This window comes from Symphalangus syndactylus, chromosome Y (genome assembly GCF_028878055.3).
Source record: "Symphalangus syndactylus isolate Jambi chromosome Y, NHGRI_mSymSyn1-v2.1_pri, whole genome shotgun sequence".
NCBI classification, from domain to species: domain Eukaryota; kingdom Metazoa; phylum Chordata; class Mammalia; order Primates; family Hylobatidae; genus Symphalangus; species Symphalangus syndactylus.
In genome coordinates, this window is record NC_072448.2 from 8,144,444 (window position 1) to 8,163,460 (window position 19,017).

At 45.2% G+C, this 19,017-nt stretch overlaps 1 long non-coding RNA gene across 2 annotated transcripts in view; it reads right to left on the reverse strand.

The window, feature by feature from the left end:
- Nucleotides 1-19,017, reverse strand: part of LOC134736042 (uncharacterized) — a 45,331-nt gene that overhangs the window by 12,254 nt on the left and 14,060 nt on the right. For both annotated transcript variants that reach the window (XR_010119824.1, XR_010119823.1), the window contains exons 2-3: nt 12,286-12,395; nt 4,429-4,521 (exon numbers count right to left, since the gene is read on the reverse strand). This is a non-coding gene — a long non-coding RNA (uncharacterized lncRNA). The remainder of the gene's footprint in view (nt 1-4,428; nt 4,522-12,285; nt 12,396-19,017) is intronic.

A 19,017-nucleotide genomic window follows, 5' to 3' on the forward strand; every position in this document is an offset into this window, starting at 1 on the left:
TTACACTAATATATGTTCATTATACTAATATATATAATACTAATGAGTTTATACTAGTATATATTAGTTTCTACTAGTTTATGTTGATATATATTTATAATCCTAATACATGTTACGCTTATACTAATGAGTTGATATTAGTGTATATGTTTATACTAATGAGTTTATACTATGAGTTTATACCTATATATTTATTATACTAATATATATTATACAAATAGTAATGGGTTTATTCTACTATATATGAGTTTATACTAATGAGTTTACAGTAATGTGTATTTATTATACTAATATATATTATACAAATACTAATGAGTTTATACTAGTATATATATTAGTTTCTACTAGTTTATGTTGATATAAATTTATAATCCTAATCTATGTTACACTTATACTGAGTTGATATTAGCATATATATTTATACTAATGAGGTTATACTAATGAGTTTATACCTATATATTTATTATCCTTATACAAATAGCAATGGGCTTATTCTACTATATATGAGCTTATACTAATGAGTTTACACTAATGTGTATTTATTATACAAATATATATTATACAAATAATGAGTTTATACTAGAGTTTATGTTAATATAGATTTATTATACTTATATATTACACTTAAACTAATGAGTTTATACTAGTATATATGTGTTTATACTAATGAATTTATACTAATACATATTATATTTATACCATTTAAATACGAATGAGTTTATACTAGTATATATATGACTCAATAGTAATGAGTTTATACTAGTGTATATATGAGTTTATACTAATGAGATCATACTAATATTATATATAGATATATGTTTATATTTCCTATGTATATGATGGCGTATTTTACATGTATTACATATGTATATACATAATATATACCTTTATAGACACATATGTCTATAAAAGGATTGAATCAAACATAAACATGGGAGAAGAGCCCAACCTTCCTTACAAAAGAATTCCTATTATTGCACCAGACCCTTCCACACCCACCTGGAGCAGGAGAAGTCAAGCATAATACAATCCCCCGTAAGACAGAGTTGCTTGGATAGTCTGTCCTGGCTTCCGAGGAGCAAATGATCGAACGAGAAACATGTCAAGTTCTCTGCAGAGACACCAGGCAGAGGCCACCTGCGCCGAGTCTTCAACGCTGGAGACACCCGGCAGAGGCCACCTCTGCTGAGTCATCAACGCTGGAGACACCTGGCAGAGGCCACCTCCGCCGAGTCATCAACGCTGGAGACACCCGGCAGAGGCCACCTCCGCTGAGTCATCAACGCTGGAGACACCCGGCAGAGGCCACCTCCGCTAAGTCATCAACGCTGGAGACACCTGGCAGAGGCCACCTCCACCGAGTCATCAACGCTGGAGACACCCGGCAGAGGCCACCTCCGCTGAGTCATCAACGCTGCAGACACCTGGCAGAGGCCACCTCCACCGAGTCATCAACGCTGGAGACACCTGGCAGAGGCCACCTCCGCTGAGTCATCAACGCTGCAGACACCTGGCAGAGGCCACCTCCACCGAGTCATCAACGCTGGAGACACCTGGCAGAGGCCACCTCCGCTGAGTCATCAACGCTGGAGACACCTGGCAGAGGCCACCTCCGCTGAGTCATCAACGCTGGAGACACCTGGCAGAGGCCACCTCCGCTGAGTCATCAACGCTGGAGACACCTGGCAGAGGCCACCTCCGCTGAGTCATCAACGCTGGAGACACCAGGCAGAGGCCACCTCCACTGAGTCATCAACGTGGAGACACCTGGCAGAGGCCACCTCCGCTGAGTCATCAACGCTGGAGACACCTGGCAGAGGCCACTTCCACCAAGTCATCAATGCTGGAGACACCTGGTGGAGGCCACCTCCACATCACCTGGGCAGGTACAAGATGTCAACGGGATGTCTTCAGCGATGCCAGCATTGATGACTTCAGTTCCCCCTGTGGTCCGCTTCCCACCCTCCTCAGCCCCCAGCCTGAACCTGGAAAAACGTGATGGACATTTTTCAACACACCTGTACCACGACTCTTCAAAATCATCAAGCTCTTAAAAACAAGGGAACTGGCCGGGTGCGGTGGCTCACGCCTGTAATCCCAGCACTTTGGGAGGCCAAGTTGGGCGGATCACGACATCAAGAGATCGAGACCATCCTGGCTAACACGGTGAAACCCTGTCCGTACTAAAAATACAAGAAATTAGCAGGTTGTGGTGGCGGGAGCCTGTAGTCCCAGCTACTCAGGAGGCTGAGGCAGGAGAATGGCGTGAGCCCGGGAGGTGGAGGTTGCAGTGAGCCAAGAGTGCCACACTGCCCTCCAGCCTGGGTGATAGAGCAAGATGGCGTCTCAAAAAAATAAATAAATAAAATACAAGGGGCATTTGAGGAGCTCTGCAGAGACTGCAGAAAGCCAAGACGACGCAGTGACTAAGTGCAATATGGCACCCTGGATGGGATCTTGAATCTAAATAAAAGACAGGACCGGAAAATCTGGTGAAATGCAAACACACTCTGCAGACTTGCTAATCGTGTTGCATCGCCGTTGACGTCTCATTTTGACAAATGCACCCAGGTTATGTAAGATAGGAGAGGAAGCTGACTGAGAGGGGTGCGTGAGAAGGACTTTCTGTACTGTTTTTGTAATCCTCCTGAAGGTCTGCAGTTATTCCAAAATTTAAAAGTGTAGAAGGTGCAGCTATGAGAATGAATGAGATCATGTCCTTTGCAGGGACATGGATGAAGCTGGAAGCCATCGTGCTCAGCCAACACACACAGGAACAGAAAACCAAACACCACATGTTCTCACTCAAAAGTGGGAGTTGAACATTGAGAACACATGGACACAGGGAGGGGAACATTACACCGGGGCCTGTCGGGGGCTGGGGAGCAAGGGGAGGGATAGCATTAGGACAAATACCTAATGCATACGGGGCTTAAAACCTAGATGACAGGTTGACAGGTGCAGCAAACCACCATGGCACATGTATACCTATGTAACAAACACGCACGTCCTGCACATGTATCCCAGAACTTAAAGTAAAATCAAATAAAATTTTTAAAAGACAGTTTAGAAGGTTAACTTATCAATTTTAAAAACGCAAAGCCAAAGTGGATGACTGGCTTGACGTTATCTGCCATTTTCCCACCAATATTCAGTTAATAATGAGAATTTTGACAGCAAAAGAGAAAAAAAGTCAAGCTTGATTTTACTTCATAAAAGCTATTAGGAATTCTTTATGAGAGACCTGAATTTCTCTAGTAATGAATTATGCAAATATAGGAACCCGGAAGAAAGCAAGAGATCTTTAGATTTTTTTTTTTTTTTTGAGACAGAGTTTCACTCTTGTTGCCCAGGCTGGAGTGCAATGGTGTGATCTCGGCTCACTGCAACTTCCACCTCCTGGGTTCAAGCGATTCTCCTGCCTCAGCCTCCCAAGTAGCTGGGATTACAGGCATGCAACACCACACCTGGCTAATTTTGTATTTTTAGTATAAGTTTCTCCATGTTGGGCAGGCTGGTCTCGAACCCCCGACCTCAGGTGATTCGCCCGTCTTGGCCTCCCAAAGTGCTGGAATTACGGGCATGAGCCACCGCGCTGGGCCCAGAAGCAAGAGATGTTGATATAAGTCATGTAATTCCGATAATGTTGACTTTGGTAACATGAGGAATAGTTAAGATCTAATGTTCTATAGCCCTGTAGGATGGCTATAGTTAAAAATAATATGTAGTTTCAAATAGCTTTCAGCAAAATATTGAATGTACCCAACACAAACAAATGAGAATCATTTGAGATGACGGATATGACAATTACCTTGATGTGATCTTTGTACGTTGTATGTATTAAAATTTCACTGTGGGCCAGGCGCGGTGGCTCACGCCTGTAATCCCAGTACTTTGGGAGGCTGAGGCGGGCAGATCATGAGGTCAGGAGATCGAGACCATCCTAGCTAACATGGTGAAACCCCGTCTCTACTAAAAATACAAAAAAAATTATCTGGGAGTGGTGGCGGGCACCTGTAGTCCCAGCTACTTGGGAGGCTGAGGCAGGAGAATGGCGTGAACCCGGGAGGCTGAGGTTGCAGTGAGCCGAGATCACACCACTGCACTCCAGCCTGGGGGACAGAGAGAGACTCCATCTCAAAAAAACAATAATAATAAGAAGAATATATAGTTTCAAATAGCTTTCAGCAGGAGAATATTGAATGTACCCAACACAAAGAAATGAGAATCGTTTGAGATGATGGATATGATAATTCCCTTGCTCTAATCATTGTACATTGTATGTGTTAAAACATCACTGTGGACCTCATGAATATGGACTATTATTATATGTCAGTTAAAGAATAAAAAGAAAACAGTGAGCAAACAGAAAAAAAAAAAAACCAACATGATTTTCAAAGTTCACCACAGCTGGACGTGGTAACTCACTTTTAATCCCAGCACTTTGGGAGGCTGAGGCAGGAGGATTGCTTGAGTCCAGGAGTTCGAGACCAGCGCGGGCAACGTGGCAAGACCTCGTCCCTATAAAAAGTACAAAAATTAGCCAGGTGTGGTGGTACACGCCTGTATTCCCAGACACTAGGGAGGCTGAGGTGGGAGGATCACTTGAACCAGGGAGGTTGAGGCTGCAGTGAGCTATGATCACGCCACTGCACTCTAGCCTGGGCGACAGAGCTAGACCCTGTGTCAATCAAAGAAAACAAAGTTCACCATGATATAGACACTTAGCTCCAAGTATGTTGTTTTTTTTGTTTTGTCTTGTTTTGTTTTGAGACAGAGTCTCGCTCTGTCACCCAGGCTGGAGTGCAGTGGGGTGATCTCGGCTCACTGCAAGCTCTGCCTCCCAGTTCACGCCATTCTCCTGCCTCAGCCTCCTGAGTAGCTGGCACTAAAGGCTCCCACCACCACGCCCGGCTCATTTTTTGTATTCTTAGTAGAGACGGGGTTTCACCATGTTGGCCAGGCTGGTCTTAAACTCCTGACCTCACGTGATCCACTTGCCTTGGCCTCCCAAAGTGCTGGGATTACAGGTGTCAGCCATCGTGCCCAGCCTCCAATTTTTAAAAATGCTTTCCATCTGCATATTTTTCAAATCACATGGCTACTTTAAAACATGCTTATGTTCACATACATAAGACACTTACATACTAAAAGGTCAGTTGATCTCTAATCTTCCATCTGGATCTCTAACCTGTTCTCTATACATTAGCATTAAGGAAATTGGGGTATTTTCCTAATGAAATCACAGAGAGACTATTCATTGGAAAGGGAAATAGAAAGTGTAGGAAACATGTTAGTTCTTGGCTGTTTCCTAAGAAAACAATGGGGAAGTCATAAACTTCATCATTGTACCTTGACATCTTGTATCTCGAATATTATTCAGCCATAAAAAGGGAATGAAGTCCTCATCGTATTAGTTACAATAGCTAAGATATGGGATAACCCAAGGATCTATGAATATGGAGGAACAGAACATGGTCCACCCATAAAGAAGACTATTACTCGGCCATGAAAAGGAATAGGAAGTCTTTGTGTTACTCACAATAGCTACGTTATGGGATAACCCAAGTGCCCATCAACAGATGAATGGAGAAATAGATCATGGTCCACCCGTGTAGGGGAATATTACTCAGCCATGAAAAGAAATAGGAAGTCTTTGTGTTACTCACAGTAGCTAAGTTATGGGATAACCCAAGTGCCCATCAACAGATGAATGGAGAAATAGATCATGGTCCACCCATATAGGGGAATATTAATCAGCTACGAAAAGGAATAGGAAGTCTTTGTGTTACTCACAGTAACTAAGATATAGGAATAACCTAAGTGTCTATTAATAGATGACTGGAGGAATAGAACATGGTCCACCCATACAGGGGAATAGTAATCAGCTACGAAAAGGAATATGAAGTCTTTGTTTTATTCACAACAGTTAAGGTATGGGATAACCCTAGTGCCCATCAACAGACGAATAGAAGAATAGAATATGGTCCACCCATACAGGGGAATATTACTTAGCCATGAAAAGGAATAGGAAGTCTTTGTGTTATTCACAACAGCTAAGGTATAGGATAACTCAAGTGCCCATCAACAGATGAATGGAGGAATAGATCATGGTCCACCCATACAGGGGAATATTACTTAGCCATAAAAAGGGAATGAAGTCCTCACCATATTAGCTACAATAGCTAAGATATGGGTGTCTATCAATAGATGAATGGAAGAACAGAACATGGTCCACCCATACAGGGGAATATTACTCAGCCATGAAAAAGAATAGGAAGTCTTTGTGTTATTCACAATAGCTAAGTTATGGGATAACCCAAGTGCCCATCAACAGATGAACAGATGAAGAAAATGTGATACATATTCATGGCAGAACACTATTCAGGCTTTAAAACGAAGACAATCCTGTCATTTTTGACCACATGGAGATGAACCTGGAGGACATTATGTTGACTGACATAAGCCAGTCACAGAAAGACAAATACCACATGATCTCACTTCTACATAGAATTAAAAAAAATTGAAATTACAGTATCAGAGCATAGAACCATAAATCATAGAATCATAGAATGGTGGTTACCAGGGACTGGAGAAGGTTGGAAGATGTTGGTCAAAAGATAGAACGTGGCCGGGCACAGTGGCTCACACCTGTAATCCCAGCACTTTGGGAGGCCGAGGCGGGCAGATCATGAGGTCAAGAGATCGAGACCATCTTGGCTAACACAGTGAAATCCCGTCTCTACTAAAAACACAAAAAATTAGGCCAGGCGTGGTGGCACACACCTGTAGTCCCAGCTACTCATGAGGGTGAGGCAGGAGAATCGCTTGAACCCAGAAGCTGGAGCTTGCAGTGAGCAGAGATTGTGCCACTGCACTCCAGCCTGGGCGACAGTGCGAGACTCCATCTCAAAAAAAAAAAAAAAAAAAAAAAAAAAAAAAAGGATACAAAGTTTAGTTAGAACATATACATTGAAGTGCTCTATTGTACATCACGGTAACTAGAGTTTATAATGACGCATTTTTTTTGTTTGTTTTGTTTTGTTGTGAGACAGAGTCTCACTCTGTCACCCAGGCTGGAGTGCAGTGGTGCGATCTCGGCTCAATGCAACCTCCACCTCCCAGGTTCAAGCAATTCTCCTGCCTCAGCCTCCCAAGTAGCTGGGATTACAGGCACATGCCACCACGTCTGGCTAAGTTTTGTATTTTTTGTAGAGACGGGGTTTCAACACAGCAGCCAGGCTGGTGAACTCTTGGACTCAATCGAGCCACCCACCTCAGCCTCCCAGAGTGCCGGGATTATAGGCATGAGCCGCCACACCCAGCCACCATGTATTATATTCCTGAAAATCACTAATAGAATACATTTCAAGGGTTCTCTCACAAAAGTAGTAAGTATGTGAGGTTATGCAAATGTTATTTTGCTCAATTTAGCCACTTCACGATGTATACATATTTCAAAACATCATGCTGTATATGGTACATCTGTACAATTGTCTGTCAATTAAAAAGTTAAATCATAAATAGGCCGGGCGCAGTGGCTGACACCTGTAATCCCAGCATTTTGGGAGGCCACTGCAGGCGGATCACCTGAGGTCAGGAGTTGGAGACCAGCCTGGCCGACATGGCAAAACCCTGCCTCTACTCAAAATACAAAAATTAGCCAGATGTGGTGGTGCGTGCCTGTAGTCCCAGCTACTGGGGAGACTGAGGCACGAGAATCGCTTGATCCCAGAAGCCGGAGGTTGCAGTGAGCCGAGATTGCGTCACTGCGCTGCAGCCTGGGAGACAGACTGAGACTGTGTTTCAAAAAAATAAATATATATAAATACATCAGAAATAAATCTTTGAAAATATTCCAGATCGTTCAGCCAATATAAAAATAGTAATACCTGCTTTTAAAATATTTTAAAGAAAGATTAAAAAAAGACCTGATATAGGAAACAACGGGAATGAACCTTGAAGATACCATGGCCAGTGAAAGAAACCAGACACACAAGGCCACAGAGTGTCTGATTCCATTTCTCTGAAACGTCCAGAAAAGACAAATCCATAGAGCTAGAAAATGGATTCGTGCTTCGTCTGGGCTGAGGGCAGGAGAATGGGGAGCAAATGATTAATGGATAAAAGAGTTTCCCTTTGCGGGGATGAAAATATTTTGAAAGTAGAAAGTAATAGTGGTTGTACAACACTGTACTTGCTTGTTTTGAGATGGAGTCTCGCTCTGTCGCCCAGACTGGAGCACAGTGGCGTGATCTCAGTTCACTGCACCCTCTACCTCCCAGGTTCAAGCAATCCTCCTGCCTCAGCCTCTTGAGTACCTGGGACTACAGGTGTGCACCACCACCATGCCCAGCTAATTTCTGTGTTTATTTTCTTTGTTTGTTTTGAGATGGAGTCTCTCTGTCACCCAGGCTGCAGTGCAGTGGCACAATCTCAGCTCACTGTAACCTCCGCCTTCTGGGTTCACGTGATTCTCCTGTCTCAGCCTCCAGAGTAGATGGGATTACAGGCGCCCACCACCATGCCTGGCTAATTTTTGTATTGTTAGTAGAGACGGGGTTACCCACATTGGCCAGGCCGGTCTCGAACTCCTGACCTCAGGTCATCCGCCTGCCTCCGCCTCCCAAAGTGCTAGGATTACAGGCATGAGCCACCGTGCCTGGCTAATATTTGGATTTTTAGTAGAGACGGGGTTTCTCCATGTTGGTCAGGCTGGTCTCGAACTCCTGACCTCAGGTGATCCACCTGCCTCAGCCTCCCAAAGTGCTGGGATTACAGGCGTGAGCCACCACGCCCAGCCTGTGCTTTTGTTCAATGGTACTTACAGTGAATTTTGTTATGTGTATTTCACAATTAATTTTTACAAAACTGCAACGGACAAAATTATGCAGGCCTGACACCCTGGCTTTTCCACTGTGGCTAGCCTGACACGACACCCTGGCTTTTCCACTGTGGCTAGCCTGACACCCTGGCTTTTCCACTGTGGCTATAGTTCAGCTTTCAAGAACATCGCTCGAGGGAGAGGTGATTGCTGGTGAGAAATATTATAAAATAAGCCAGATATGGCGGTGTGTGCCTGCAGCTCCATTTACTCAAGAGGCTGAGGTAGGAGGATCGCTTGAGCCTGGGAGGTGGAGACTGCAGTGAGCTATGATCGTGCTGCTGCACTCCAGCCTGAGCCACAGAGCGAGACAGCACCTCTAAAAGAAAAAGAAAAAGGGCCGGATGCAGTGGCTCACGCCTGTAATCCCAGCACTTTGGGAGGCCGAGGCGGATGGATCAGGAGGCCAACAGATCAAGACCATCCTGGGTAACACGGTGAAACCCCATCTCTACTAAAAATACAAAAAATTAGCCGGGCGTGGTGGCGGGCGCCTGTAGTCCCAGCTACGTGGGAGGCTGAGGCAGGTGAATGGCGTGAACCCAGGGAGCGAGCTTGCAGTGAGCCCAGATGGTGCCACTGCACTCCAGCCTGGGCGACAGAATGAGATTGTCTCAAAAAAAAAAAAAAAAAAAAAAAAAAAGAAAAGAAAGTCAACATGTGTTCTTGCAGAATTCTTTTGCTTGCTTCACTTAGTGAAGGATGGTAGAGGGGAGTCAAAATCTCTCAGAAAAAAATGCTTTCTTTTTCAATATTTTTACAGATGGGGTCAGACTATGTTGCTCGGACTGATCTCGAAGACCTGGCCTCAAGCCAGCCTATGGCCTCAGCCTCCCAAAGTGCTGGGACTACAGGCACCACCACGCCTAGCTAATTTATTAAAAAAAAAAAATTGGGGGCCGGGTGTGGTGGCTCACGCCTGTAATCCCAGCACTTTGGGAGGCCAAGGTGGGTGGATCACCTGAGGTCAGGAGTTGGAGAACAGCCTGGCCAACATGGTGAAACTCCGTCTCTACTAATAATACAAAAACTAGCCAGCCATGGTGGCAGGCACCTGTAATTCCAGCTACTCAGGAGGCTGACGCAGGAGAATTGCTTGAACCCCGGAGGCGGAGGTTGTGGTGAGCCGAGATCGTGCCACTGCACTCCAGCCCTGGCAACAAGAGTGAAACTCCTCTCAAAAAACAAACAAACCAACAAACACAAAACTCTCCCCCTCAAATAAGCAAAACAAAAAAAAACATAAAAACATTCCAAGCCTGTAATAAACTCGCCTGCCCTAAACCCTTTAAGAACTCTTAAGTCTGTTAAAAAAAAAAGTGCTCCTAACCAAAATTGGCCCAAATCATCTCTCAGGTTTATTCACCAAAATAAACCTATCTGTAACTGTTAAGCCGCTTTTCCTGTTTCTTTCCTCTTTCTTTAACTCTTACAGCCAGGGACTGTGGGATGGGAATGAGGAGAGACTGTTTTTTTGTTTTTGTTTGTTTGTCTGGAGAGGGAGTCTCACTCTGTCACCCAGGCTGGAGTACAGTAGCGCGATCTCCTCTCACTGCAAGCTCCTGTTCCTGGGTTCAGACCATTCTCCTGCCTCAGCCTCCTGAGTAGCTGAGATTACAGACATGCGCCACCATGCTGGGCTAATTTTTGTATTTTTAGTAGAGATGGGGTTTCACCATGTTGGCCAGGCTGGTCTCAAACTCCTGACCTCATGATCTGCCCGCCTCAGCCTCCCAAAGTGCTGGGATTACAGGCGTGAGCCACCGTGCCCGGCCCTAAGAGTGTTTAACGAGGACACAGTTTCAGCTGGGGAAGATAAACAAGCTTTGGGGGTGGAGGGTGGTGAAAATTGCACAAAATGAGAATGTCCTTAATGCTACTGAACTGTACATTTAAAAAATGTTAAAAACAGGAGTTCAAGACCAACCTGGCCAACATGGTGAATACTCATCTCTACTAAAAATGCAACATTTAGCCAGGCGTGGCAGTGCATGCCTGTGGTCCCAGTCACCACCTAGGAGGCTGAGGCAGGAGAATCACTTGAACCCAGGATGTGGAGGTTGTAGTGAGCTGAGATCGCGCCACTACACTCCAGCCTGGGTGACAGAGCCAGACTCCTTCTCAAAAAAAAAAAAAAAAAGAAAGAAAGAAATGATCGGGCACGGTGGCTGATGCCTGTAATCCCAGCACTTTGGGAGGCCAAGACAGGCAGATCACGAGGTCAGGAGATCGAGACCATCCTGGCCAACATGGTGAAACCCCATCTCTACTAAAAATGCAAAATTTAGCCAGGCGTGGCAGTTGGTGCCTGTGGTCCCAGCTACTCAGGAGGCTGAGGCAGGAGAATCATTTGAACCCAGGAGGCATACGTTGTAGGGAGCCGAGATTATGCCACTGCACTCCAGCCTGGGTGACAGCTAGACTCCTTCTCAAAATAAATAAATAAATAACTAAAAATGGTTAAACAGGTAAATTTTTTTTTTTTTTGATGGTGAAACTTCTACATACAAGTTCCCAGATGCCAGCCAGGAGCCAAAGTACCATGCTACCCTATCTAAAGAGAGCAGGGTTTGTTTTTTGTTTGTTTGTTGTTTTTTGAGATGGAATCTCGCTCTGTCGCCAAGCTGGAGTGCAGTGGCACGATCTCAGCTCACTGCAATCTTCGCCTCCCAGGTTTGGATGATCCTTCTGCCTCAGCCTCCCAAGTAGCTGGAATTACAGGCGCGCACGAGCATGCCCGGCTAATTTTTTGCATTTTTAGTAGAGACGGGGTTTCACCATGTTGGTCAGGCTGGTCTCGATCTCTTGACCTCGTGATCCGCCCGCCTCGGCCTCCCAAAGTGCTGTGATGACAGGCATGAGCCACAAACCTGGCCTAAAAATAGCAGTTTTGTATATTAATTATTTCTTTCTTTATTTTTTGAGATAAGACTGATCCAACAGACTCTTTGTAGCAACAGAATACCAAATTCCCACCTAACTCTGGTATAGCATCACAGGACAGATAGCAGGCCCTGAAGGAATCAGCATATTTTTCTGCAAAATATATTGTCCTTCACTTATCTTGGACTATCTCTGCAAAGCTGTCTCTTGTGGGGGAAATTTGCATTCTGTAAAGAACCCCTATACAAAAATTAGCCGGGCGCGGTGGCAGGTGCCTGCAATCCCAGCTACTTGGGAGGCTGAGGCAGGAGAATCGCTTGAACCCCGGTGGCAGAGGTTGCAGTGAGCCGAGCTCGAGCCACTGCACTCCAGCCTGGGCGACAGAGTGACACGCCATCTCAAAAACAAAAAAGAAACAAAAGAAAGAATCGCTGTATTATTAGCCTGTTCTCATGCTGCTAATAAAGACATGCCTGAGACTGGGTAATTTATAAAGGAAAGAGGTTTAACGGACTCACGGTTTCACATGGCTGGGGAAGGCCTCGCAACCACAGTGGAAGATGAAGACACAGCAAAGGGACGCCTTCCCTGGTGGCAGGCAACACAGGGTTCCTGTAGGGAAACTCCCCTTTATAAAACCATAAGATCTCGTGAGACTTACTCTCTCTCATTAGAACAGCATGGAAAAAACCTGCACCAGGATTCAATTACCTCCCACCACGTCCCTCCCAAGACACCTGGGAATTAAGGGAGCTACAATTCAGGGGAAGATTTGTGTGGGGACACAGCCAAACCATATCAATCCTCTTCCCTCATCACGTCTTCTCTGGAGAGTCCGACAGCTTTTAACCTCTGATATGAGACATTTACCCCAGCCTGGCCAACATGGTGAAACCCCGTCTCTACTAAAAATACAAAAATTAGCCCGGCTGGGTGGCAGGTGCCTGTAATTACAGCTACTTGGCAGGCTGAGGCAGGAGAATCGCTTGAATCTGGGAGGCCGAGGGTGCAGTGAGTATAGATTGTGCCACTGCACTCCAGCCTGGTGACAGAGCGAGACTCTGTCTCAAAACAAAAACAAAACAAAACAGAGAGACATTTACCATCCATTCTCTCTAAGCCTGCTACCTGGAGGCTTCATCTACATCACAAAATCCTTGTCTTCCACAACCCCCCTCATGTAAACTCAGGCATTTCTTTCTGCTAAATTGAACAGCATATCAGAAAATCCTTGAATCCACACATGACCCGGAGGCCCCCACGTAGAGATGTCCTACCTTTCTGGACCAAACCAATGTACGCCTTCCATGTATGGATGTATGTGTTTGTTGCAATGTCTGTCTCCCTAAAATGTGTAAAATCAAGCTGTAAGCCAACCACCTTGGGCAATTCTCCAAACCTCCTGAGGCCACGTCAGAGGTCCTTAAGCTTGGAAAATAAATGTCAATATTGATGAGACCTGTCTCACATAGTTTTTCATTTACAGTTTGTAGATGGCTGCCTTCTCCCTGCATCTTCATAGGATTATCCCTGTGTGTGTGTCTGTGTCCCAATACCTTTTTTTTGAGACGGAGTCTGGCTCTGTCGCCCAGGCTGGAGTGCAGTGGCGCGATCTTGGCTCACTGCAAGCTCCACCTCCCGGGTTCAAGGGATTCTCCCGCTTCAGCCTCCCAAGTAGCTGGGAGTACAGGTGCCCACCACCACGCCCAGCTAATTTTTTGTATTTTTAGTAGAGACGGGGTTTCACTGTGTTAGCCAGGATGGTCTTGATCTCCTGACCTCGTGATCTTGCCCACCTCGGCCTCTCAAAGTGCTGGGATTACAGGCGTGAGCCACCGCGCCTGGCTTTTTTTTTCTGAGACAGAGTTTTGCTCTTGCTGCCCAGGCTGGAGTGCAATGGCAGGATCTCAGCTCACTGCAACCTCCACCTCCTGGGTTCAAGCAAGTCTCCTGCCTCAGCCTCTCGAGTCGCTGGGGTTACAGGCATGCACCACCATGCCCGGCTAATTTTTGTATTTTTAGTAGAGACGGGGTTTTACCAGGTTGGCCAGGATGGTCTCTATCTCTTGACCTCGTGATCCGCGCCTCGGTCTCCCAAAGTGCTGGAATTACAGGCGTAAGCCACTGCTCCTGGCCGTTTTTTTTTTTTTTTTTTTCGAGACAGAGTCTCGCTCTGTTAGGCTGGAGTGCATTGGCACAATCTCGGCTCACTGCAACCTCCGCCTCCCTGGTTCAAGCAATTCTGCCTCAGCCTCCCAAGTAGCTGTAATTACAGGCACCTGCCACCCAGCCGGGCTAATTTTGGTATTTTTAGTAGAGACAGGGTTTTGCCATGTTGGCCAGGCTGGTCTTGAACTCCTGACCTCAGGTGATCCGCCCACGTTGGCCTCTCAAAGCGTCAGGATTACAGGCGTGAGCCACCGCGCCCATTCCCAATGTCCTCTTATAAGCATGTCAGTCTTACTCGATCAGGGTGCACCTTAATAACCTCATTTTACCTTAATAACCTCATTTTACCTTAATTACCTCTTTACATACCCTGTCTCCAAATATAGCCACATTCTGAGGTCGTGGGGTTAGGGCTTCAACCTAGGAATTTTAGAGGCGACACAGTTTAGCCCATAAAAAAAGAGGATCAGCCGGGGAACGATGGCTCATGCCTGTAATCCCAGCACTTTGGGAGGCTGAGATGGGCAGATCACGAGGTCAGGAGTTCGAGACCGGCCTGATCAACATGGGGAAACCCCGTCTCTACTAAAAATACAAAAATTAGCCAGGCATGGTGGTGGGCACCTGTAGTCCCAGCTACTCAGGAGGCTGAGGCAGGAGAATCAGTTGAACCCGGCAGGCAGAGATTGCAGTGAGCTGGGATCGTCCCATTGCACTCCAGCCTGGGAGGCAGAGTGAGACTCCATCTCAAAAAAAAAAAAAAAGCTCACTCCCCTTTATCATCGAGTCGCCTGAATCACTGAGCAATCCCTGGCCACACCCTTTGGAACTCACCCACAGGCTCCTGAACTGGATTCTCCTGGGCAGGCCTGGGATTCTGCATTGGAACCTCTCTTGCTAGAGGGTGATTCTCCTGGAATTAACCCAGCCCCAGCCTGAGGACCACTGCCCTGGCACCTTTCACTCCCCACCCACAGGGGCCAGGCTGACACTCAGGGCCCACAGGTTCTGACGTCTTTCCGGACTTTCACCCACAGTGCAGAAAAACGCTGAGTGCCAAGGCTCACTGCTACCGCTGCACCTGCCGTGGCTGGCGCTGATGCTTAGCGAGGAGGATATGCTTCTCCTCGTCCTTTTGTGTGCTGGGTCGGGGGTACAGAGGCAGTTGGAAGCTCCCGGCCTCTGGAGGGAAACTCTGATGATTCCACCCTGTCCTTCTTCCCTGAGTCCTCCCGTCCCCTCCCGGAATCCAGGCACCCACAGGTCATCTGTGACTCTTCCAGTCACCCCACAAACCCACGGGGACCCCTTATTCTCTCTCCTTGGGTGGTGTATCAGACAGCGAAACAGAACCAGTAAGATGGAGAAAACCAATAGGAGGTAGATAGGGTTTCTTTTTGTTTTTTTGAGATGGAGTCTCACTTTGTGGCCCAGGCTGGAGTGCAGTGATGCGATCTCGGCTTACTGCAGCCTCCGCCTCCCACATTCAAATGATTCTCCTGCCTCAGCCTCCTGAGTAGCTGGGACTACAGGCGCCCAGCACCATGCCTGGCTAATTTTTTTTTTAATTTTTAATAGAGACGGGGTTTCCACCATGTTGGCCAGGCTGGTCTTGATCTCCTGACCTCGTGATCTGCCCTCCTTGGCCTCCCAAAGTGCTGCAATTACAGGTGTGAGCCACCGTGCCCAGCCTGGAGGTAGATGTTTTATACACATGTATAGACAGACATGTAAACACACATGTAGATAGGTTACAGAAAGAGATTGCAAGAAATTGGCTACTGGTTTTATAAATACATATAGATATTACATATATATACACACACACACATACACATACACACACAAAGAGAAATGTTAAGGAATTGTCTATATAGGAGATACATATTGGCTTTAATCACACTTATATAGACACAGGTAGATAGATAGATAGATAGATAGATAGATAGATAGATAGATAGATAGATAGATAGAAAGATAGATAATATATACAGAGAGAGAGAGATTTTAAGGAATTGTCTATGTAGGAGATATATGTTGGTTTTTTACATGCATATATATATATATACAATGTCTATATATCTATATATAAATATACACAGAGAGACATATGTATAATATCTATATATCTATATATAAATATACACAGAGAGATGTTAAGGAATTATCAATATCGGAGGTCCATATTGGCTTTATGCATACATATCTATATATAGCTATACAATAGCTATATAACTCTAGGCCGGGCGTGGTGGTTCACACCTGTCATCCCAGCACTTTGGGAGGCTGAGGCGGGCAGATCACCTGAGGTGAGGAGTTTGAGACCAGCCTGGCCAACATGGTGAAACCCCGTCTCTACTAAAAATACAAAAAATTAGCTGGGCATGGTAGTGGGTGCCTGTAGTCCCAGCTACTCAGGAGGCAGAGGCAAGAGAATTGCTTGAACCCAGCAGGTGGAGGTTGCAGTGAGCCAAGATCACACCATTGCACTCCAGCCTGGGCAACTGAGCAAGACTCCATCTCAAAAAAGAGAGAGAGAGACAGAGAGAGAGGCAAAGAGATTTTAAGGAATTGTCTATGTAGGAGGTATATGTTGGTTTTACATACATATAGATATATAATGTCTATATATCTATATATGGACATACGCAGAGAGAGAGACGTTAAGGAATTGTCGATATAGGAAGTACATATTGGCTTTACCCATGCAGATCTATATATAGAAATATAATATCTATATATATATATACACATACAGAGAGAAAGGAAAGATTTTAAGTATTTGTCTATACAGTAGGTACATATTTGCTTTATTCATGCATATCTATATGAAGATATAGAATATCTCTATATCTATGTCTATATAAATCTATATACACAGAGAGAGAGATTTGAAGAAATTAGCTATGAAGGAAGTATATGTTGGTTTTGTTCATGCATATATAGATATTTAAGGGAGAGGAAGATTTTAAGAAAATATGAAGGAAGTATATGTTGGTTTTATACATACATATAGATATTTGAGGGAGAGACATTTTAAGGAATTGTCTAAGTAGGAGGCATACGTTGGCTTCATACAAACATATATTGATATTTGAGAGAGAGAATTTTTAAGGAATTGGCTAAGTAGGAGGTTTATGTTGGTTTTATACATGCATATATAGATATTTCAGAGAGAGAGATTTTAAGGAATTGGCTATGAAGGAGATATATGTTGGTTTTATGCATGCATATAGATATTTGAGAGAGATTTTAAGGAATTGTCTAAGTAGGAGGTAGATGTTGGTTTCGTATATACATATATTGATATTTGAGTGAGATTTTAAGAAATTGGCTAAGCCCGGGCGTGGTGGCTCACGCCTATAATCCCAGCACTTTGGGAGGCCGAGGCGGGCAGATCGCCTGAGGTCAGGAGTTCCAGACCAGCCTGGCCAACATGGTGAAACCCTGTCTCTACTAAAAATACAAAAATTATCCAGGCGTGGTGGTGGGCGCCTGTAATCCCAGATACTAGGGAGGCTGAGGCAGGAGAATTGCTTGAACCCAGGAGGCGGAGGTTGCAGTGAGCTGAGATCGCACCATTGCTCTCCAGCCTGGGCAACAGAGCAAGACTCTGTCTCAAAAAAAAAAAAAAAAAAGAAAAAGAAAGAAATTGGCTAAGTAGGAGGTTTATGTTGATTTTATGCATGCATATATAGATATCTGAACGAGAGATTTTAAGGAATTGTCTAAGTAGGAGGTATATGTTGGTTTTACACATACAAATATAAATATCTAAGAAAGAGAGATTTTAAGGGATTGGCCATGTAGGAGGTATATGTTGGTTTTATGCATGCATATAGATATTTGAGGGAGAGAGATTTTAAGGAATTGGCTATGAGGGAGGTATATGTTGGTTTTATGCATGTGCATATAGATATCTAAGTAAGGAAGATTTTAAGGAATTGGCTCAATGATTCTGAAGGGGAAACACTAAATTCTTCAGGTAGACCAGCAGGCTGCAGACCCCGGGAAGAGTTAATGCTGCAGCTGGAACCTGAATCCCGGGAGGCAGAATCCTTTTGTCCTTGGAAAATACTGGTCTTTGCTCTTAAGACCTTCAACTGATCGGACGAGGCCCACCCTCATTGTGCGTGGTCACCGGCTTCATTCAAACTCTGAACAAAATGTGCATCTCATCTGAAAGACACCTTCACAGCACCATGTAGCCCAGTGTTTGACCACATACCAGGTACTGTGGACACAAAAGTCACCGTTTCGGGCAGTTCACGCTTCAAGACGCCTTGTGTGGCTGGTGCCTCACCACCACCACCTGGTGTTCATTGAGAATATTACACCCAAGAATGCACCTCTCCCCTTCATATCTTTGTGGGGATTTGGGGGTTTTTTTGTTTTTGTTTTGGTTTTGGTTTGGTTTTTTGTTTGTTTTCTGAGAAGGAGTCTTGCTCTGTCGCCCAGGTTGGAGTGCAGTGGCGCAATCTCAGCTCACTGCAACCTCCGCCTCTCAGGTTCAAGAGATTCTCCTGCCTCAGTCTCCTGAGTAGCTGGGATTACAGGTGCGCACCACCACGCCCAGATAATTTTTGCATTTTTAGTAGAGACAGGGTTTCATCAGGTTAGCCAGGCTGGTCTCAAACTCCTGACCTCGTGATCTGCCTGCCTCGGCCTCCCAAAGTGCTGGGATGACAGGCGTGAGCCACCACGCCTGACCCCTTTCATATCTTTTCAAAGCATTTGCAAGTCCCCAGAAGAGCTGAATGTCATCTCAGCCTGCGCTCAAACCCCGGAATGGAGATTGTGAATTCCCTTTGGACACAAAGTGAGGGGAGAGATGAGGCAATTCTGCAGTAGGCAGGATTCTTCTAAGAATTATTCTTATGAAAGGCTGGGCACGGTGGCTCACACCTGTCATCCAGCACTTTGGGAGGCTGAGTCGGTGGATCACTTGAGGTCAGGAGTTTGAAACCAGCCTGGCCAACATAGCGAAGCCCTGTCTCTACTAAAAATACAAAACATAAGCTGGGCGTGATGGTGCACACCTGTAACCCCAGCTACTCAGGAGGCTGAGGCAGGAGAATCAC